The sequence below is a fragment of the Acomys minous genome (assembly GCF_964271855.1).
Source record: "Acomys minous genome assembly, chromosome: 5".
Taxonomy (NCBI): domain Eukaryota; kingdom Metazoa; phylum Chordata; class Mammalia; order Rodentia; family Muridae; genus Acomys; species Acomys minous.
In genome coordinates, this window is record NC_140494.1 from 75,316,112 (window position 1) to 75,334,794 (window position 18,683).

At 38.9% G+C, this 18,683-nt stretch overlaps 1 pseudogene across 1 annotated transcript; it reads left to right on the forward strand.

Moving 5' to 3' along the window:
• The first annotated feature begins 2,255 nt into the window (after positions 1-2,255).
• On the forward strand, positions 2,256-10,407 carry LOC311597489 (hydroxysteroid dehydrogenase-like protein 2; annotated as a pseudogene). Its single transcript has 3 exons — positions 2,256-2,387; positions 3,215-3,253; positions 9,166-10,407. The product of its transcript is annotated as a hydroxysteroid dehydrogenase-like protein 2 (transcript).
• Positions 10,408-18,683: the final 8,276 nt, after the last annotated feature.

An 18,683-nucleotide genomic window follows, 5' to 3' on the forward strand; every position in this document is an offset into this window, starting at 1 on the left:
ACCTGGTCCCAGTCCTGTAAATTCAATCCCCCCAATACCAGAAACCAGAGACTGCTCTGTTCTATATTTTTAATAAATTCATTAGCTGTCTTATGTTTAATGCCGGTGCCCTGTTCCTTTAATAACTTGGTTAATTGTTCCACCATGAGGGCAGTGGATGTAGTGGCACCCATTTTCCAATACACCTGTATCTTACCTTCCTCAGGCGCTGGCCAGCTTCCCTGGGTGACTTGTTAGTATCCTCCCTTCTTTCTCAATTTTGGTGGGACCACCATTTGCAGCGCCCATGCTGCAATTACCCCGACGTATCGAGCAAGGGACTGAAGGTTGAAGAACACTCAAGACAGCGGGTTATCTGTTCTAAGAGAATGCTCTTTTTTTTTGTTGTTGTTATTTTATATTTTTTTCTTTTTTTTTCTTTATTAATTTATTCTTGTTACATCTCAATGGTTATCCCATCCCTTGTATCCTCCCATTCTTCTCTCCCTCTTCTTTTCCCCTTATTCCCCTCCCCTATGACTGTTCCCCTTTAATGAGGAGGGGCCAAGGCCTTTTATAAAGTACAGAGGCAGGTGGAAAAATACAAGACAATGTAGATGGGACAAAAGAAACCATGTAAACAAGGTAATGAGGATGCAAAACAGGAACGTGTGGTCAGCTCAGCAAGGCACAGTGTTCACAACAGGAAGCTGCCTGGACAGAATAACAATTGCATACTGGCCAGGGCATGGCCCTAGGGAGCCCAAGCCTAAGAGTTCCCAGCACTTAAACAGTCTTTCGTTAGGTATTTCCACAGTGAAGACCAAGCTTTACATGTATGGCCCTTCGGAGAGGCACTTGGATTATTGATGACACACTGGGCTTTATCACGCTATAAAAGGAATAAGAAAGCCTGCTTTGCCAGCCATGGATTAGATAGTTGGTCCTCCATGGGAAAGTTATATTCAGAAATTGGTCTGGCTTTTGGATTCATCTTTCTGAATTCAGAGTTCAACTTGCATTGTATCATTATAACTTGTCTACCTATGCTGTCTAAGCCAGCACCTTGAAATTGTCCTTTTCTATAGAAAGCACACTGACCTTCAAGGTACAAGTTTGCTGTTTGTTTTGTCCTATTAGTTTTATCAGGATTCTGCTTCTATGTGTCTTTGATCACTGACCCTGATCCAATGCCCTTTCTTGACCTCTAGACTATATCGTCCCTCTACTTGCTAATCCCTCTTCTTGCTTCTAATGGCCCCTACCCTATGGGATCTGTGCCTGTAGCAATACTTTCAAAGAAGGCTTTTATTTTATGCATCTCGTTATGCTTCTGCATGTGGTGTTTGTTATTCAAACTGCCTGTGGGCTCTGTGTGATACATATCCTTCTCCAGGCAGGAAATTTCCACTTTTACTGGAAAATCAGTGGCATGGTCCATTATGGTAGAAAACTGCCCTGCTAAGAAAATAACTGTCTGATGTTTGAGTTTTATCTGGTTAGTTCTATTCCTGTTATGATAGTGGGGCTGCCCTTATTTTTTAAAATGCATGATTAGTCATCTCAACTCTAGTGCCAGGAGCATGAGCTTTGTGCACCTGCCTCCTCCTCACATGATGGGAATGAGGATGAGGTGGTTGGTCAGCATCCACAAGGATTCCCACAGGTCAGTGTTGCAGAGGCTATTAGCCACATGTCATTCAGGTCACTGTGACCTTCATGTTCCTGCAATTTGACTGTGTTGTGCTAGAGACTTGAAGGTCACCTATATGATAACTCAAAACAAGGTCAGTCTTACTATTTATTTTATTAAAGTTTTATTTTAGCATGTTTTAAAATTAATTATAAATTTGTATGTCTCTGTGTATAGGGGGTGGTTTCTTAGGGTTTCATTGCTGTGAAGAGACACCCTGACCATGACAACTTTTATAAAGGCAAGCATTTAATTAAGGCTAGCTTATAGTTCAGAGGTTTAGTCCACTGTCATCATGGTGAGAAGCATGGAGGCATACTATTTTTAACTGTTTTATTATTTCATAGATATACAATTATATTAATTTATAAACTACTGCTTAGCTTTTGATGTTAAAATTTGTTTATTCTGGATTTGGAGTGGATTTTCATATCAGTGAAGAACATGATTAGAAACTTCAATACTGAAAGATACAAACTTGAAATGAAGAGCAGATTCTACATCACCAGAACTTGAACTCTAGGCAAGTTATTTATCAGTGGCATAAAAAATATCCATATTGTCCATTTCTGGCCTAAAGGTCATGCTTAGTAAAAACGACTTTGCAAATTGTACAGTGATATGCATCAAAACCCTTCAAAGGCTTAGTGATCAGGAAAACATTGAGAAGCACACTCCAACCTGTCTTACACGGAAGCAGAGGAGAAGGGATCAGGTACAGCTGGGTGAGAAGTAGAGCTCTGACTTTTTAGAAAAGCCTTTAACGCCATGATTTTCAGTCTTTCCCTGGGAAGCAGGGCAACCAATATAGATTGTAGCAAAGTCTTGCTTTTAAGTTACCAGAGATCTTTAGCTTCCAAGCAATTAAAGACCTTAAAACAAAGAGATTTATCCAGTGGCCTCTGAGGATGGAGTCCTGCAGATGAAGATCTCAATGTCCTTAGTGCAAAGCAAAGCTGAGCTTGCAAGCAGAATTTCTGGTCACTTAGCAATGTCAAGAGGCGCCCTTACATCACCACCTTCCACACAAAGCCAATTACCATCCTGTGGCACTAACAGGCATCACTATGCAGTTTGGAAAGACTTTGTAATAACATGGATGTCTTTATCTATAACTAACTTGGAGACAGTTAAGATAAACTGAGATCAAGTTGCCTTCTCATTTTGAGTTGTTAACCTGTAAAGCAGATCGGTGAAGGATATCTTTAATTCTACTTATACCTGCATCTGAATTGAGAATGTTTTACTATAGAACCACTATCAAAATGTAAAAAGCCCGCTTTTCTTCATTTGCAGAGGTGTAAAGTCTGTTAGTTATTCATTCACTGTGTATTTACTAGAAGCTAAAGGTAGATGCCTGCTACTGTGAAAAAATGGAATTATTCTGAGAACACATACCTGGAGTTAAATGTCATTAGACGTCTAGGAAGCCTGGGTTTAAGGATTCTCAAAGACATGTTGCACTTCTACAACTCCAAATATCATTGGTATTTTTGAAGAAGGTCAACCATAAATTGTAATTAAATTTTGTTGTTATTGAAGTCTCTGTATAACCATGAAAAGTTGATTTTGGAGCTAAAGGTAAGTCAAAGTAAGGTCAACTGACTGGGATATTTATGTTCTGAATTTAACCCAAAGCATGTGCCTTTGAGTTTAACACAATGTTTGAAGAATTATACTTTGCTTTTGTTTTTAAAAAGCTTCTGCAAATGTTTATTGTAAAACTTATGCTGACACAAATACAGAGCACAGCGAATACCCAAATCCTCCACTAGGGGATTAAAAGATATAAAACAATACACTCTGAGTAAAAATATTCTATGTAAGGAAATCTAGACACAGAAGCTATGAATAAAATATTAACAAATATTACACAAGTATTGACTGACAGCAGTCAGCTTTCTTATGTATGTTTTTTGAATGAAACTTTTATGATGTCATAAGGATATCTTTTCACATTTCATATGTAAACATCATAAGAAATTAAAATTTATCTGAAAGCTATGCATAGCTAGTTTTTGAGCAGATGAACGACAATGTTATTTTTATATGCTAGGAAAGTCCCGAGTGATAAAACATAAGGAAAAAGCAAGGACTAAGAAGGTCCCACATTGGCCTGATTTTTGTCTAATCAGTAGATAATTTGTAGAAATTAATCTTCTTAGTCTTAAAACACATTATAATGTATTGGGGATAAATCTTAATTATTCACAAGAGCTCTGGCCTTCAGCTCTGTAGACTGTACTATGTGTGGCAGTCAACTTCATGAGCCACTGCTTCTTTGTTTCAAGTACTTCACTGTCGCTATTGAATAAATGTTGCCATGCACAATATATAAATAAGTGGCCAGCAATGTTTTCTGGGAAAATTTCTTTATTGAACCGGCATCTTTCTTGAGTAAAATAATGTGTCAATTCCTAGCATGAATTTCACTTTAATCCAAAGCAAGTATGGGATATACAACTCAGCTTCCACAGGAGGACACCAGGTTTTTGGAGACTAAATATAAAATTTATTCCAAGTTCCTTAATGTTTAGTAGTATAATATGAACAATGTACACAATTTTTAGTTGTCATTTCACTATAACTTAGCACTCAAGTTTTGAATAGGTCATTTTTAAATGGAAGCATTGACAGGGCAAAAGATAACATGAAGTATCAAGTAGATGAAATATATTGATCCACTAAATTTTTTATCAGAAAGAACTGGGATAACACTGAACCTTACTTGAGATGTAAAATCAATTACAAAGAACTAAATGTAATGCTTTGGGAGCCTGAGGATTGCATCTGTGTGCAAAAAGAGTCTGTTTCTCTGAGGACTGTCAGGTTGCAAGAAGAGAGTCAGAAAGTTGTACTTATTCATAAGAACACATCCTAACAGGCTTGTTGTAATATCATAAAGTACTATTTCCCAAAGTTAGGGGAAAATCACAATCTTATAACTTGAAATCCACACATTTTTTAAATAAAACTTTAGAATACCCTGATACATAGACAGAAACAGGCATGTGTAGACTGTATTTTATTCATAGATCTAATAGTCTTAGAGGACTGTGGATCTACATCCTAGAGGTCTGATTTGCATCTCACCTTTCACAAGCAGATGACACAGGGAGGATGATAATTATTTGATCATTTTAAAGCTTCACCTTGCTCCTCTCTGTGGTCAGTCAGTCTTGTTTCTGAGATTTATGCCACTGATGATTATTTCCTTATTGTCTCTATGGCAGAGAAGGTGTTGTGAGTTTGATTTTTCCACTGGAGCCTGCTCTTTAGATGACTGAAGGTTAACCCTAATCAGACAAGCCACCACCAATGTGTGTGTGGGTTCTTCCTTTTAAATGGACACTCCTCTACAGATCTCAGGAGAGGGCCTGGTAAGCACCTCTATTCTAGGAGGGAAGGTTAAGAGGGCTTATGGAGGTGATCACAGCTACTCTGATTGGAAGACCCAATGGCCACATCTAGAGGACAGAGGTTCACTGTAATGGCTGACAACCAGCAGTACTAGAGGGACATGCAATGGTTCTGTAACTGAAGGCAGGAGAAAGTGAGAAATCAGGACAATAACATTTATTCCCCTGTCAAGTTTAAAAACCTTTAAAACTTAAAGTTGGTATAACTTTAATAAAAAAGGAAATATTCCTGCTGAAATGAATTAAAATGTTATATTCCTCAGTCCATTCACATTTGGTTTGTTTATTTGTTGGATTTTTTTAAAGACAGGGTTTCTTTGTGCAGCTTTTGCTGTCCTGGATTCACTTTGTAGGCCAAGTGACATAGAGAACCGCCTGCCTCTGCTTCACCAAGCCCTGAGTTATAAGCGTGTACCACCACACGCAGCTCATTTTCAGTAGTAAGCATGCATTTTTATGTAGAAAAAATACACTTTTAAAAACATCAGTAAGATTCTGGATTGTTTTGTCACCTGAAATAATTGAAACTGTTATTTGCTTTGTCTCAAAAAAAAAAACCTGTCATTTTTAACAAACTAAAGCCGTTTTTTATGGAGCTAAAATGTATTATCATCTGTATAAATATCCTTCATGCTACTTTCAAAATTCTTCTTAGTTCACCTATTATACTGTTAATTTAGGCAGTGGATTTGCATATAAATATATTTATCAGTATTCTTGGTGAATCAGTTTTGTCTTCTGCACCTTCCCCTCTGCTTTGCTTTCTGATACTCTCTCCTTTGACACCCTCAATTTGGCTTTTGTTATGCTCATCCAACTGAAAGAGTAATATCCTTAGCTGAACTCCTGAGTTTCTTGGTGTCAGGTGTACAATAGACAATTATCCTTCAAACTCCAAAGAAGTTGCATTAGTGAAATGAGAATGAATTTATTGGACAGCCATCATCTTTTGCATCATTACTTAATGTCCATTCTGGCAACATTCAGAGAAGGTGGAAGATTGATGCATGTCTTGAAAAGATAATTTCAGAAGTAAGATTTTAAAAATAAAGAAAACATTATTTGTAAACTTCTGCCCAGTCATTGGTATGTTGAGCAATTAATATCTGTGATATATAAATTGGTAGTCTATTATTTGTCTGAAGTAATCTTTTAAAACATGTAAAGTTGGCTACATATATGGCTTTGTACACTGTGAGGAGGTAAGACTCTTAAGAGTGACATTTTGGGGGTGAACATATGACACACTGCTCAAGAGAACTTGTTGCTCCTGCAGAGAAACCAAGTTCATTTCCCAGCTTCCACAAGGTGTTTTACAAGTATCAGTAACTCCAGTTACTAGGAACCTAACACTGTCTTCAAATTCCTCCAACACCTGGCATTCACTCAGTGCCCATACATATGTACACACAAAACACTCATATACATAAAATTAAATACATAAATCTAAAATAAATGTTAAATTATACATCCTTCCCTCTCTCTAAGAGATGTATGGCTTTTCCTGGGGAGATGCACAGCAATGTCTATTTGATATAGAGAGAGAGGGAATGACAAAGGACAAACCAAGAAGTGATCCCTTATACTGCAGGTGGCAAACTAATGAGTGTGTTGGGGTTATTTAGAGGAACACAGTGACCCAGGGAGACTTATCTCTCCAAGGCCAACCTAGCACCACTGAAGACCGACAAAACTCCACCTCTGGAATCTGTTGCAACAGTTACGGAACATGGTACCCCACACTCACCCCATCCACACCCATGCTCCCTGTCTTGGAATGAAAAATCCCCAGTGTGTATGATATCATTTCTCTCTCTTTTTTTTCAAAATAATTTTTTATTAATTTATTCTTGTTATATCTCAATGGTTATCCCATCCCTTGTATCCTCCCATTCTTCCCTCCCTCCCATTTTCCTCTTACTCTCCTCCCCTATGACTGTGCCTGAGGGGGACTTCCTCCCCTTGTATATGCTCATAGGGTATCAAGTCTCTTCTTGGTATCCTGCTATCCTTCTTCTGCCTTGTTTCTAAATATTTTCTGCATTTAGTTCTCAGATTACTGAGACCAGGACTGAATCTGTACTTTCTGACAAAAAAAAAATTTTGGGGGTGGTCCTATAAGTTTTTGTCTGATTTGCTGTGAGTCTATGATGCCCATAGCCTCATATATATGGGGCCCATGGAGAGTAGCACTATTAGGAGGTATGGCCTTATAGTGCCTGTGGCCATGATGGAGGAAGTGGTCCATGGGTTTTGAGTTCTCATATATGCTCAAGCTCTGACTATTGTGGAACACAATCTGTCCTCACTGCCTGCAAATAAAGATGTAGAACTCTTGGCTCCTCCAGTACCATGTCTTCCTGTAAACTGTCGTGCTTCCCACCATGGTGGTAATAGACTAAGCCTCTGAAACTATAAGCCCGTCCAATTTAAATGTTTTCTTCATAAGAGTTGCTATGGTCATGGTGTCTCTTCACATAAATAAAAACATAATTAATACAGAAGGAAAATGAGTCTATAGGGTTTTGGCAGATGATTGCCATTACATGCTTACATACCTTCTTTATTCCATGTTTCCACTTCTTTTAAGGACTCCAAAACCAGAGTTACATCAACTATTAAAATTCTACATATTCCATGATGTCTTGCTCATGTTTTCCAGCTTATGTTTTGTCTTGTTCAGCCTGCATAATTCCTGTTGGTAAGTCTTTGTGTTCACTCATTGTTTCATCTTTCCATTTGTTCCACTAGACATCCATTCTATAAATTTTAGTGGTATTATTTTATTCTTAAGGTATTTTCCATTGTCTTCATGGTCATGTCTTCTAACTTGACAGAAACTCTCCATTTGTATTTATTTTCATGCATACTTTAATTTTTCTGGTAATTTTTTTTTTTAGAATGGAAGCTTTACACTACTTACTACACAATCTCGAAACAGATGACATTGTTGCTTTTCTTTTCTATGCACATTGATTTGTGTGTGTGTGTTTTGTTATCAATGGTAAAAAACTTTGAGCTGTTCCAAGATCTTTGTAACTTTAGTATTTCTAGATAAGCAGTGTGTTGTGTTCTTCATGTTATTTGTGGGTCAAAACTCACACTCCTCACTAGACCTCCTTGGATGCTCTTGGTTAGGCAGTATTGCTGTCATCCTGATGGGAGACCTTAGATTTCAGTTTCCCTGACAGACACCACCGTCTATAGAATATAGAGGTCTTCCTGCTTGATGACCTAGGATAATGTGCAATAATACAAAGGAGGATGTCCTCTGAGTAGCCATGCAGAGTGGCTTGTGGAGTCATTTGAGAGGGCTCAGGATCAACCTCAATATGTGTTGACATAGTAGGGAAGCCCTTTGCCTTCCCTGTCTGTGAGAAAGCATTAGATTCTCTGTCTTATGGGAGAACAGGCTGCAAGTGGTGACTTATTTTTTTATTTGCCAAAACAAAAAACAAAAACCCAGAAGTCTAAGTTCTACATGCATTGATGCAGTAAGACTAAGGTAAAGAATTTCTTGTCTAAAATCTTACAGAGTTTCTACTGTCCTTTTTAAAGAGGAAAGATATTGACTGGGACTTTTTGCTATTGTTCCCATTGGATATTCCAGCTTGTTCACTCCTTTCCATAAAGTCTGCAATTTATAAGGCCAGGTGAGTCCTGATCTGTGGCCCTTGCCACACATTAGCATGACTATAATATTTTTGTTGAACATAAATCTAGACACTACTTTAATGGTATTTCCTAAATGGGATTAAAGAATAATTAGTTTATACAGAGAAAGGAGGCTTATTCTCAAAATTAGATAATCTGAGAGTGCTTTGTTTAATCAGAAATCATTAAAAGCAAAACTGAAGCTTTTACAAAGAATGATTTTTGCCTGTTACATGCACGTTTATCACTGGACAGTGCACGTCAGTCTCCCTTTATTGATAGTATAGCCTACAGATCATGAAGTTGCCTCACCAGTCTCTTCAACCACATGAGCCAATTTTTTGAGATAAATAGTAATCAGAAGTTGAGTGTTGCTATGAGAGAGCCTCCGAAACATGGAATTGATTCAAAATGTGCTAGCAATGTATTCCTTTTTTACAAAAGAGCAAAGTGGCTCATATCCTCAACCTCAGCCCGGCCCTCAACTTAAACCCACTGTGGTTCAAGTAACACTGTGCTTATACCATTGCCAAGTATGGCATGTCTATGTGTGTGCTTGGAATGGCAGAAGAATTTAGAGGTGAATATGCTGTCAAGGCCTTATGGCCTAGAACAGATATACACACTGCTGCTGTGGATATGCTGGGAGGATCTGGTGTGGAAAGCCAATGTAGGAATGTTGACATCATTGCAGATGCTGCATATGCCATCTTCAAAAGGCCAAAAAGCTTTACTGGCAACTTTATTATTGATGAAAATATCTTAAAAGAAGAAGGAATAAAAGATTTTGATGCATATGCAATTACACCAGGCCATCCCTTGTTACCAGATTTCCTCTTAGATGAACATCCAGATGCACTTTATGAAGGAAAATGAATCACATGACCCTGTGCCAGAAGTAAAATAAGAGCAGCCGCAGCCATAGCTGCAATCCCAACCACAGCCACCACCACAGCCGCAACCACAGCCACCACTGCAGCCGCAGTCAGTGCTGCAGCCACAGCCACAACCAAAGCTGCAACTACAGCCACGACCACAGCCCCAGCCACTGCTGCCACCACAGCTACAAGTGCAACCACAGATTCATCCACAGCCACAACCACAGATGTATCTGCAGCCACCACCAAGACCAAATTTTGGAGCTGTGGAAGAAACATTTAGAATTGTTAAGGACTCTCTCAGTGATGAAGTTGTTAAAGCCACACAAGCTGTCTATCAGTTTGAACTCTCAGATGAAGACAGTGGCACATGGTTTCTTGACCTGAAGAGTATGGGTGGGAAAGTTGGGCACGGACAGCCTTCCAGCCGGGCAGACAGGGTGAGGAGCATGACCACTGATGATTTTATCAGAATGTTTTCAGGGAAACTAAAGCCAACCATGGCGTTCATGTCAGGAAAACTGAAGAGTAAAGGAAACATGGCCCTCACGATTGGAGAAGCTGATGACCCAGATGAACTCCAGGCTGTGAGGGACCAGAAGGAAAAGTATCAACTGTTCTCCTCTGAAGTAAAAGACTCAGCAGTTAAAAACCTACTGGCTCCTCCATGGTCTCTTAAGGACACATGTTTGTTCTAGAAAAAGTAGAGTTTCTGTATCTATAAGACTTGAAATTATAATTAAAACAACTAACCAATCAAGTATAAGTTGCATTAAATAGCATCCTAACAAAAAATATGCTAGCAGATTATGGAAGCCATTTTCAGATGCACTGTGAAAATATCTGTACCACATTTTATCAATGTATGGACTTCAAAGACTGTAATGGGAGTTAGAAGGAAGACAACAATGACAAGGAGCCTCATATTATACTAGCAAGCTGATTTATCAACACAAACAGTACTGGTGGAAAATGACCGCTAAGGATCTTCTGGTGAAGACTCAGAAGGACATGACTGAAGTTTTATCGAAAGCGAGAAAGAATACTAGGATCCTCAACAGATACTTTCAGAAACTTAGCTGAGCCAAGAGTAGCTCATGCCTATAATCCCACTACTCAGGAAGCAGATGCAAGAAGAGGGCCTCAAACTCACAGCCAGCCTAATCCACATAACAATTTCCAGACACACCTAGGGCTACATAGTGAGACTTTTTTACAGAATGGTGGGGCAGGAGAGAGGGGTAGAGGAAGAGAGAGGAAGTAAGAAAAAAGAGAAAAAATGGTTATGTGAGGCCTGGTAAGGCAGTCCAGTGGTAAAAGTGTTGGATGTTGGAGCATATGCCTGATGACCTGACTTAGATCCCTGGGTCCCATTGTGAAAGAAGAGAACTGACACTTATGTTTTGCCTACCACAGAGTGCTCTGGCAGGTGTGTGTGTGTGTGCGTGTGTGTGTGTGTGTGTGTGTGCGTGTGTGTGTGTGTGTGTGTGTGTGTGTGTGCGTGTGTGTGTGTGTGTGCGTGTGTGTGTGTTTATATGTGTGTGTCTGTCTGTCTGTGTGTGTCTGTCTGTGTATGTCTGTGTGTGTGTGTGTGTCTGTCTGTGTGTGCATTCAGGTGTTGATGCACTCACAAACATACACATGATGGCACTTACACTATATACATAAATATCAATAATAAATGACATTTAAAAAACAATTAAATTGTTCTGTGTTTGCATGGATGAAATAGTTTCTGTTGGTGAGTTTTCACATTTTGCTGAAAATATCTCTAAAATATAAAAAGTTAATGGGCAACATCCTTACCCTCAGTTCCTCAGAATGTGACTTCTTTCTCACTAATTTTCTTGTGGATATAATAAACTTAACGTGAACCATCAGAATGGACTCTGACTCAGACTGCTTGGAATCTTTATTTTAATTAATTAATTTATATATTTATTCACTGTACATCTCAATTATAGCCTCATCCCTCCTCTACTTCTGATACCACCCTCCTTTCTTCTTCCCTTATTTTCCTCCCTTATTTCTCAGAAGAGAGCCCTCTTCCCACCCACCCAAGCTCCTCAAGTTGCATCAGGACTGTTGGCTCTCTTTATTAACAATTAAACTTTATTGTACAACTCAACTAGCATACACAAGAAGGAAAAAAGAAGGAAAAAAAGGTTAAAGGGACAGAAGAGTGAACCTTCCGGTATTCATTCCACAGGACTGGTCCTTAGGTGTCTCTATGCCCCGTGTGCTGGTCTGGCCTGTCTTCCTCTCCGCATGCTTTCTCCTCTCAACCTGTTGTTTTGTCTTCCCCCCACCTTCCCAGTCACATGCAAAGGGTGGTCTTCTTCTCCCTTGAGGGTCAATTAGGAAAACAATAGCCAAGGTGGGGTTCCCAGGTCGTCTTCCTGAATTCCAAGCCCAAGAAGGCTCCAAACAGTCTGTCACAAGGTATTCATGGCTTGCCCCAAGGGTAAAACCCGCTAAGACTGCTTCCACCTGTGACAAAGCTTAATCTTTCCCACACAGGACTCAGCACATTCTTTTCACCTGTGTTTGTGAGGAAGCTCCACTAGTGGGCAGTGATAAAAAATTTGGTAACAGAGTTCATGTCAGAGGCAGTCCCCATACCCTTTGCTAGGGGATCAAGATGAAGCTGAGCTGCCCCTTGGCTACATCATTGTAGGGGCCTAGGTCCAGTCCATGCATGGTCCTTCATTGGCGCTTCAGCCTCCACAACCTTCTCTGGTCCCAGGAGACTCAAGGCAGGGTAGGCTTCTGGGAGGATATGGGAGGTGACTCTAGCTGAGATTCCTAGTAGCAGGATAATGGAGACTAAAGATTTCATTTTCTAACTAGACAGGATTCCTAGTAGAGGATGGGGAACACCAAACCACCTACAAAAACTTCAACCCAAAATTTACCCTGCTGGCAAGATGTATAGGGATCAAGATAAACAAAGATTGAGGGAATGTCCAACTAATGTCTGGCCCAACCTGAGACTCATCTCATGAGAAAAAGCCAACCTGTATAGGTGACAGGCGTGCTACAGGAGACCAACAGAGAAAACTTACAAGAATCGTTAAAAGAGGGTGATGCCACATGAACCCAGCCCTGCATGGCCATCCACCAACCAAGGGAAGAGTTGGTGTTGGGCTTTTCTATCACATTTCTTGGAAGCAACCACCAATGCTACCACCTTGCTTTGCAACTCTATCCTTCATAGTTATGCAGTAATGCATGCTTGCCCTTAAGTCACCCAATTTTCAATGTCTTGCTATTGCTTCATGCCCTAATTTGTTTGAGCTGCTAAAAGTAAGGACATTCTACTTGGTGGCTTTAATGAAAAATATTTGTTCTCACTATTTTGACATTCTAGGTCTGGTTGTCCTCTGTCAGAGTGTCCTCTACATGTCGGGTAGGCAAGTGAATCATGAAGGGATAAGAATGAAAATTCAGTTCAGATTGACCTTATCAATCTGGATCAAGATTTCTAAGGAACATGATGCCAAATGATTCATTGTCAGCATTTTAAAAACATGGTATTATTTGGGAAAAATGTTTCTTGGTGTAATACAATCCCAAGGAAGCATAATTACATCAAAACTCAATTCAGAGCACATGTCATTTCTTCCAAAAAGTTGGGTTCTAGAGATAGGCCACATGTACTAGCTTAGGGTCACAGGGAAGGTTTTGTCCTGGCCTTAGTCATACAGATGGTATAGAGGTCTTTTATGATGTGGGCTACCTCTGGTATTTGTTGTGGGAGTTTGGATAGAAGAGTCATTTACATAACTAGCCATATCCAGTCCTGGTTGTAGGACCTTTATATGGACTGGCCCATCAGATAATCAACAGGTTATACAAATCTAGATGCTTAATATTTCAAGATTCCTTGAGCCCTAACACCCCATGACATAGAAAGCTGGGTTCTTGCATCCACACTTACATAAGCTTTTATGCTTCTTTTAATAGCAGATATCCCACCAATGAGGATTTCATGTCAATGTCTAACTTCATCACAAGAATCCGCTTCCAACCACTATTCTCATACTGGGATTTGGGTTCAATATGTGGACCCTGTGCTTATGGATGAGTAAATATGTGTGTTCTGGTGCATGTGCTCATGAATACTCATGAAGATCAGAGAAATATTTCTTCAGCTGTTCTTCTTTATAGACCATATTTTTTTTTTAGAATTTTTTCATTGAAACTAAAGTTATCTGTTTCTACTAAGCTAGCTGGCTACTGAACTCTAAAATATAACTTTCTCTGCATTCCACTCCCTCCACCAATGTTGAAGTTATAAACATGAACAGATATGCTGGGCTTGTCCTGACATTGGTCCTGAGAATTTGAACTTAGGTTGACTTGCTTTCACACCAAGTTTCCTTACTCATGGAGATACCTTCCAGGCTCCTCAACACATGAATATTTAGAAGATTAAAAAATTCAGGCTATAGCATAGTCCCAAAAAATGAAAACTTAGTAAAGGGAAACTTAACTAACATTCCAGGTGACCTGGTAAAAAGAAGGATGTGTTATCTAATGGAGTCTCAACCCTCTGACACACCTTAAAGCCTCAGTAACATGGATCAGATCTTTTCTTCCCCCCAATCCTATCATGTATCAGTCAGACTGACATTGAGTAGAAAAATGAGGATTCAATGTTTAAATTAAAGTGAACAGTAAAGACAGTCCAAGTGGGAGTAGATGTGCAGATGGATCTTTGGGCCTTTGTTTCATTGATACAGTGTCTGCAGGAACTCCACAATGTGAAGATGTTCACAATGCCCAACATCTAACAATCTAAGGAATATTTGGATGGTAAACAACAATAACCATCACATTTCAAGGCCCCTGTATTACTTCAGATTTTAAAGCCTCCTTTTTTTTTAACCTTATCTCTCTTAGAAAGACTTCAAAAAACTTCAACCCAACCTTGAAAGATTAAAAACTATACTTTCTAAATATATGGGCCTTGTGTGAACCAGCAACTAAGTGCAGATGTTAACATTTTTCTTAGTCTGTGGTCAAGAGTAGATTATTGAGTCTTAGAGATGGTTTTTGATCCAACACAAATAATGTTTATAAATTTCTGAATTGTATAGTTGACAAGAGTGTTTAGTTAATATTATGAGCATCTCCCAAAACTTTGCTACAGTGCCAGTTTTTCTTATTTATGCCATCACCGGACAGAGATGAGCTGTCTGCTTCTTGTACTGCCTCCATATTTATATATTCCCTCCAATCCCACATTATTTACCTCAGGCCTTCCGTCTTCCTGAGTGTCTGATGCATGTTTTCAGTGCTCTCTGCTTTATGTACTCTCTCTGTTGCTCTCTCCTTTCTGCCTCTGATTTTCTGGCTAATCTCATTTTAGAAGGAAATTTAATTCCAAACATCTTGTTCATGTTTTATTTTCCCTTGCATATATTGCCATTGCAGGGTCCTACCCTGGGATGAGTGAAGGGCTTGAAGAAGGGTGGGTGCAAGAGTGATGAGGGAAGAAAGAAGGAAAAAGGAAGAGAAGGGAGGAATGAGTCAGGAATCCCTATCAGAAGGGATTTAACAGCTGGACTGACTGGCAGTCAGAGTGCTTCTTTATATGGAACTCAGTAGGCAGAGACAGATGCATATTGTTCCAAAACACAGATCATATCATTCTTGTGCCCAGACAAGTGTTTAAGCTTCTGCTTGGTCAGAAGTTTAATCGTCATTGATAAACCATGCCATAACAGAATTACTATTTTATTTCAATTTTCCCTCATAGACTCCACAACCCAACTTTTAACAACATTGAAGTTTCAAAGGCTTATTTTGCCAAAACATGACAATCTATTCTCATACTGGTAATTCTTGTGGTTTCAAGGGCACTAGACAGAAAAATCTCTTAGCCAGACTGGGCAGATTGTTATGTCCCAACCAGTGTATTATAAACTTTTAATAGTCAGAGTCCTAATTGTCATTAGGCCCAAGAAAAATATTCAGGCCAAAGCTTCTGCAGTTATTATTCAATTTATACCACAATATAATGTTTCTATTTTATATGTTTGTAGAATTTATTTATACATCTAATCTTTGTTCCTTGGACATAGGATACTATAGTGGCCCTATATGAGTTAACATTTTATAAGAAAGAGAGGTCTTACTATTGTATTCCTTTATAATTTATTCACACCATTATTTGTCCATAATTATAAGGAAGAGGTATTTACTTTTATCTGTTGCCAACTTCTGTAGCCTACTGCTCCATATTGTTTACTTTGGTTTGATTGTTTGTTCCTGAGTAAGGAACATTCAGGAGCAGATATGCCAAAGAGCATCTTCAAGTCAGAGCCTTGTAAGGAGTCCTCTGGCATAGTTATTTGACTCACAACATCCAGGGCATAAGGAAGACCTTTGTGTGAGACCAGATGTGGATAGCTCCCTAAAAACAGGAGAAGCATTATGGTCAGGATATTCCCAGGGAAGCTTAGAAGCAATATTTTGGGGGAAAGGGCATAAATGATTCAGAAGAAAAATTTAGTCATTTCAATATCCCCAAATTGTACAAAAAAAAAAGCATGCAACATGTAGAGATCAAGGCCAAAAAGTAGAGGACAGTCCCACAGTGATTGCATTACTCAGCTCAGCTTTTGCTGGAGTTTTGTCAAATAGTTGTGCTGGCCTTATGACTTTCACTGTTCCCATTAGACTGGCTATACCATTGCTACCCTTTGTTAGTTTTCATGCTACTGTATTCATGCAAGGCCTCTTACTTTTCATTGTTAACATATTAGATAATTAGAAATGGGTTTCTCTCAAGAAATAGCTCACCCTGCCAATGAGTTTAGAAATGATTGTATTCTGTCAATTTTTAAACTACCAATTTTACTCTGCAAGGTTGAAATTCAATTTCAAACTAATGTACATATTTAGATGCAGGTTGACTTGTGTAGGCCCTGCTGTGTGTTGATGCCCTAAAGTAAATAGGATTGATTGTAGTTATACCTTTAAGATTGTAATTGGGGAACAATAAGGCTATGTGTATGAATCCTACTGCACTGTGCCTGTGTCCTCATAACAAGAAACTCTCTGGACAAAGAGAAAAGACAATGTATCTAGGGAAAGGAGAATCACCTATAATCCATATTGATATCTAAGCAAAGGCCACAGATGAAATCACCTTTATCAACAACTTCACCTTCTAACCTTTGGGCATGGTGATTTCCATTGATTACAGATCTGACAGGACCTAGGATAGCCTTGGAGACAATCCTCAGGGCATTACTGTGGGGAGGTTGCTAGACAATTTTAATTGTGGTGTGATGATCCACCCTGACTGGTGAACTGAATGAGCAAGAGAAACCTAACTGAGCCCCAGTGTTTCCCCCCTCTTCCTGCTTCTGGAATGTAGATGCAATTTTATCAGCTTCTCTAAGCTCCTGCACCATAGATGGGCTACAGTAGCGTATAGTCTTAACACTTGATTCAAATAATCATTTCTTTTCTTTTATCATAGAACAGATACAAGTAATGAACACAGCAACATTAACTTCTGTTTAACTCCCACTCTAGGATTTTTGTTAGCAAAGTCCCTGCAAACTCATATGGACTTCCAAATAGTTCCCAATAATAAAACTACTGGGATTGCTGTTTAGTTTTGAAGAAAGGGCCATTTTGTATCATGCTTGTAATTGTATACCCCATTCACTTGGCTACATGCAAAGTTACTCCTCTGTCTCTGTCTCTGTGTCTCTCTGTCTCTCTCTGTCTCTGTCTCTGTGTCTGTGTCTCTGTCTCTGTCTGTGTCTCTGTCTGTGTCTCTGTCTGTGTCTCTGTCTCTGTCTCTGTCTCTCTCTGTCTCTCTGTCTCTCTCTCTCTCTCTCTCTCTCTCTCTCTCTCTCTCTCTCTCTCTCTCTTTCTCTCTCTCACACACACACACACACACTAATGATCTTGATCTCAAAGTTGTCGGTCTCTTTGGAAGCCATTTTTAGACAGAAACTTGGTTAATTACTTATCCCTTTAAATATTAGAGCTGTTCTTATGGCTTATTAAAGTTGAGACTCATATAGTCGACTCAAAGTATTAGGAAGTTGGAACTCTTGTAAGGTAAAGGACAAAATGAGAAACATCACCTTTGCTTTCTTTATGGATAACTGTTGGCTGCATATGATATTATAAATCTCATTTTTGCCTCATATTACATATCTTCAGCTTCTGTAAGACAATGCCATTGTTTGCACCTCTAATGCCTAATATGACTCATAGGTAATATCAGCATTAAGTAAATATATCCTTGCTAAGACAAAATGATTGCTTAAATGATGTATTTTGTCATCATACTTCAACACATATTTTTATATCTTTTACATTTGTCTTTTTCACCTGGTTAACTTATTCCATGACAGTTGTTCAATGTTTTATTATAAAACACCAAAGTCATATAACATATACTTTCTTATTTTTAACTTTCAACTGGCTCAAAGGTAGGGGCTTATCTGTTCATTAGAAAATGGTCAAAAACTTGCAAATCACAGTAGAAAGTAATAAGAAAGTACCTCTTTCTGAGCAGAAATAGAGAATTTTTGTGATTAGACTGCTCTCAGTCACCTTAGAACTGGGCCAGAGAGTATGTTAAGCATCCTGCTTTCCAGAAAAACATCCTAGGATGCAGACTGACTGAAAGTGGTCAGGATATTCACAGTCAGGACCTCAGCATCATGCCTCATCCAATAAGACACCCTGTCTCTCAATACACTAAATTGAAGAGTGAGTCATAAGGAGATCAATACTGCTAAACTCCAGCAAGGTTACTTGGACCAAAACACATTCCATTTCCTCATTAGCAATGGAGCCAGAGACAGTAGGGGGGAGTTTCCATCTGAAATTACATGCAGATGGAGCCTCCAAAGAGCATGGAATCAAATATATTTTATCAAAACTAACTTTAAAAATGCATGTTGTTTCCTCCCACTTATTCAATAATTTATTAATTGCAGCTTGCTTTCCTTTTCCCACTGACATTTCCATTTAGCTTTTCTTTTCCATTTTTGTTAGCTTTGGGAATTATAATTTAAATGA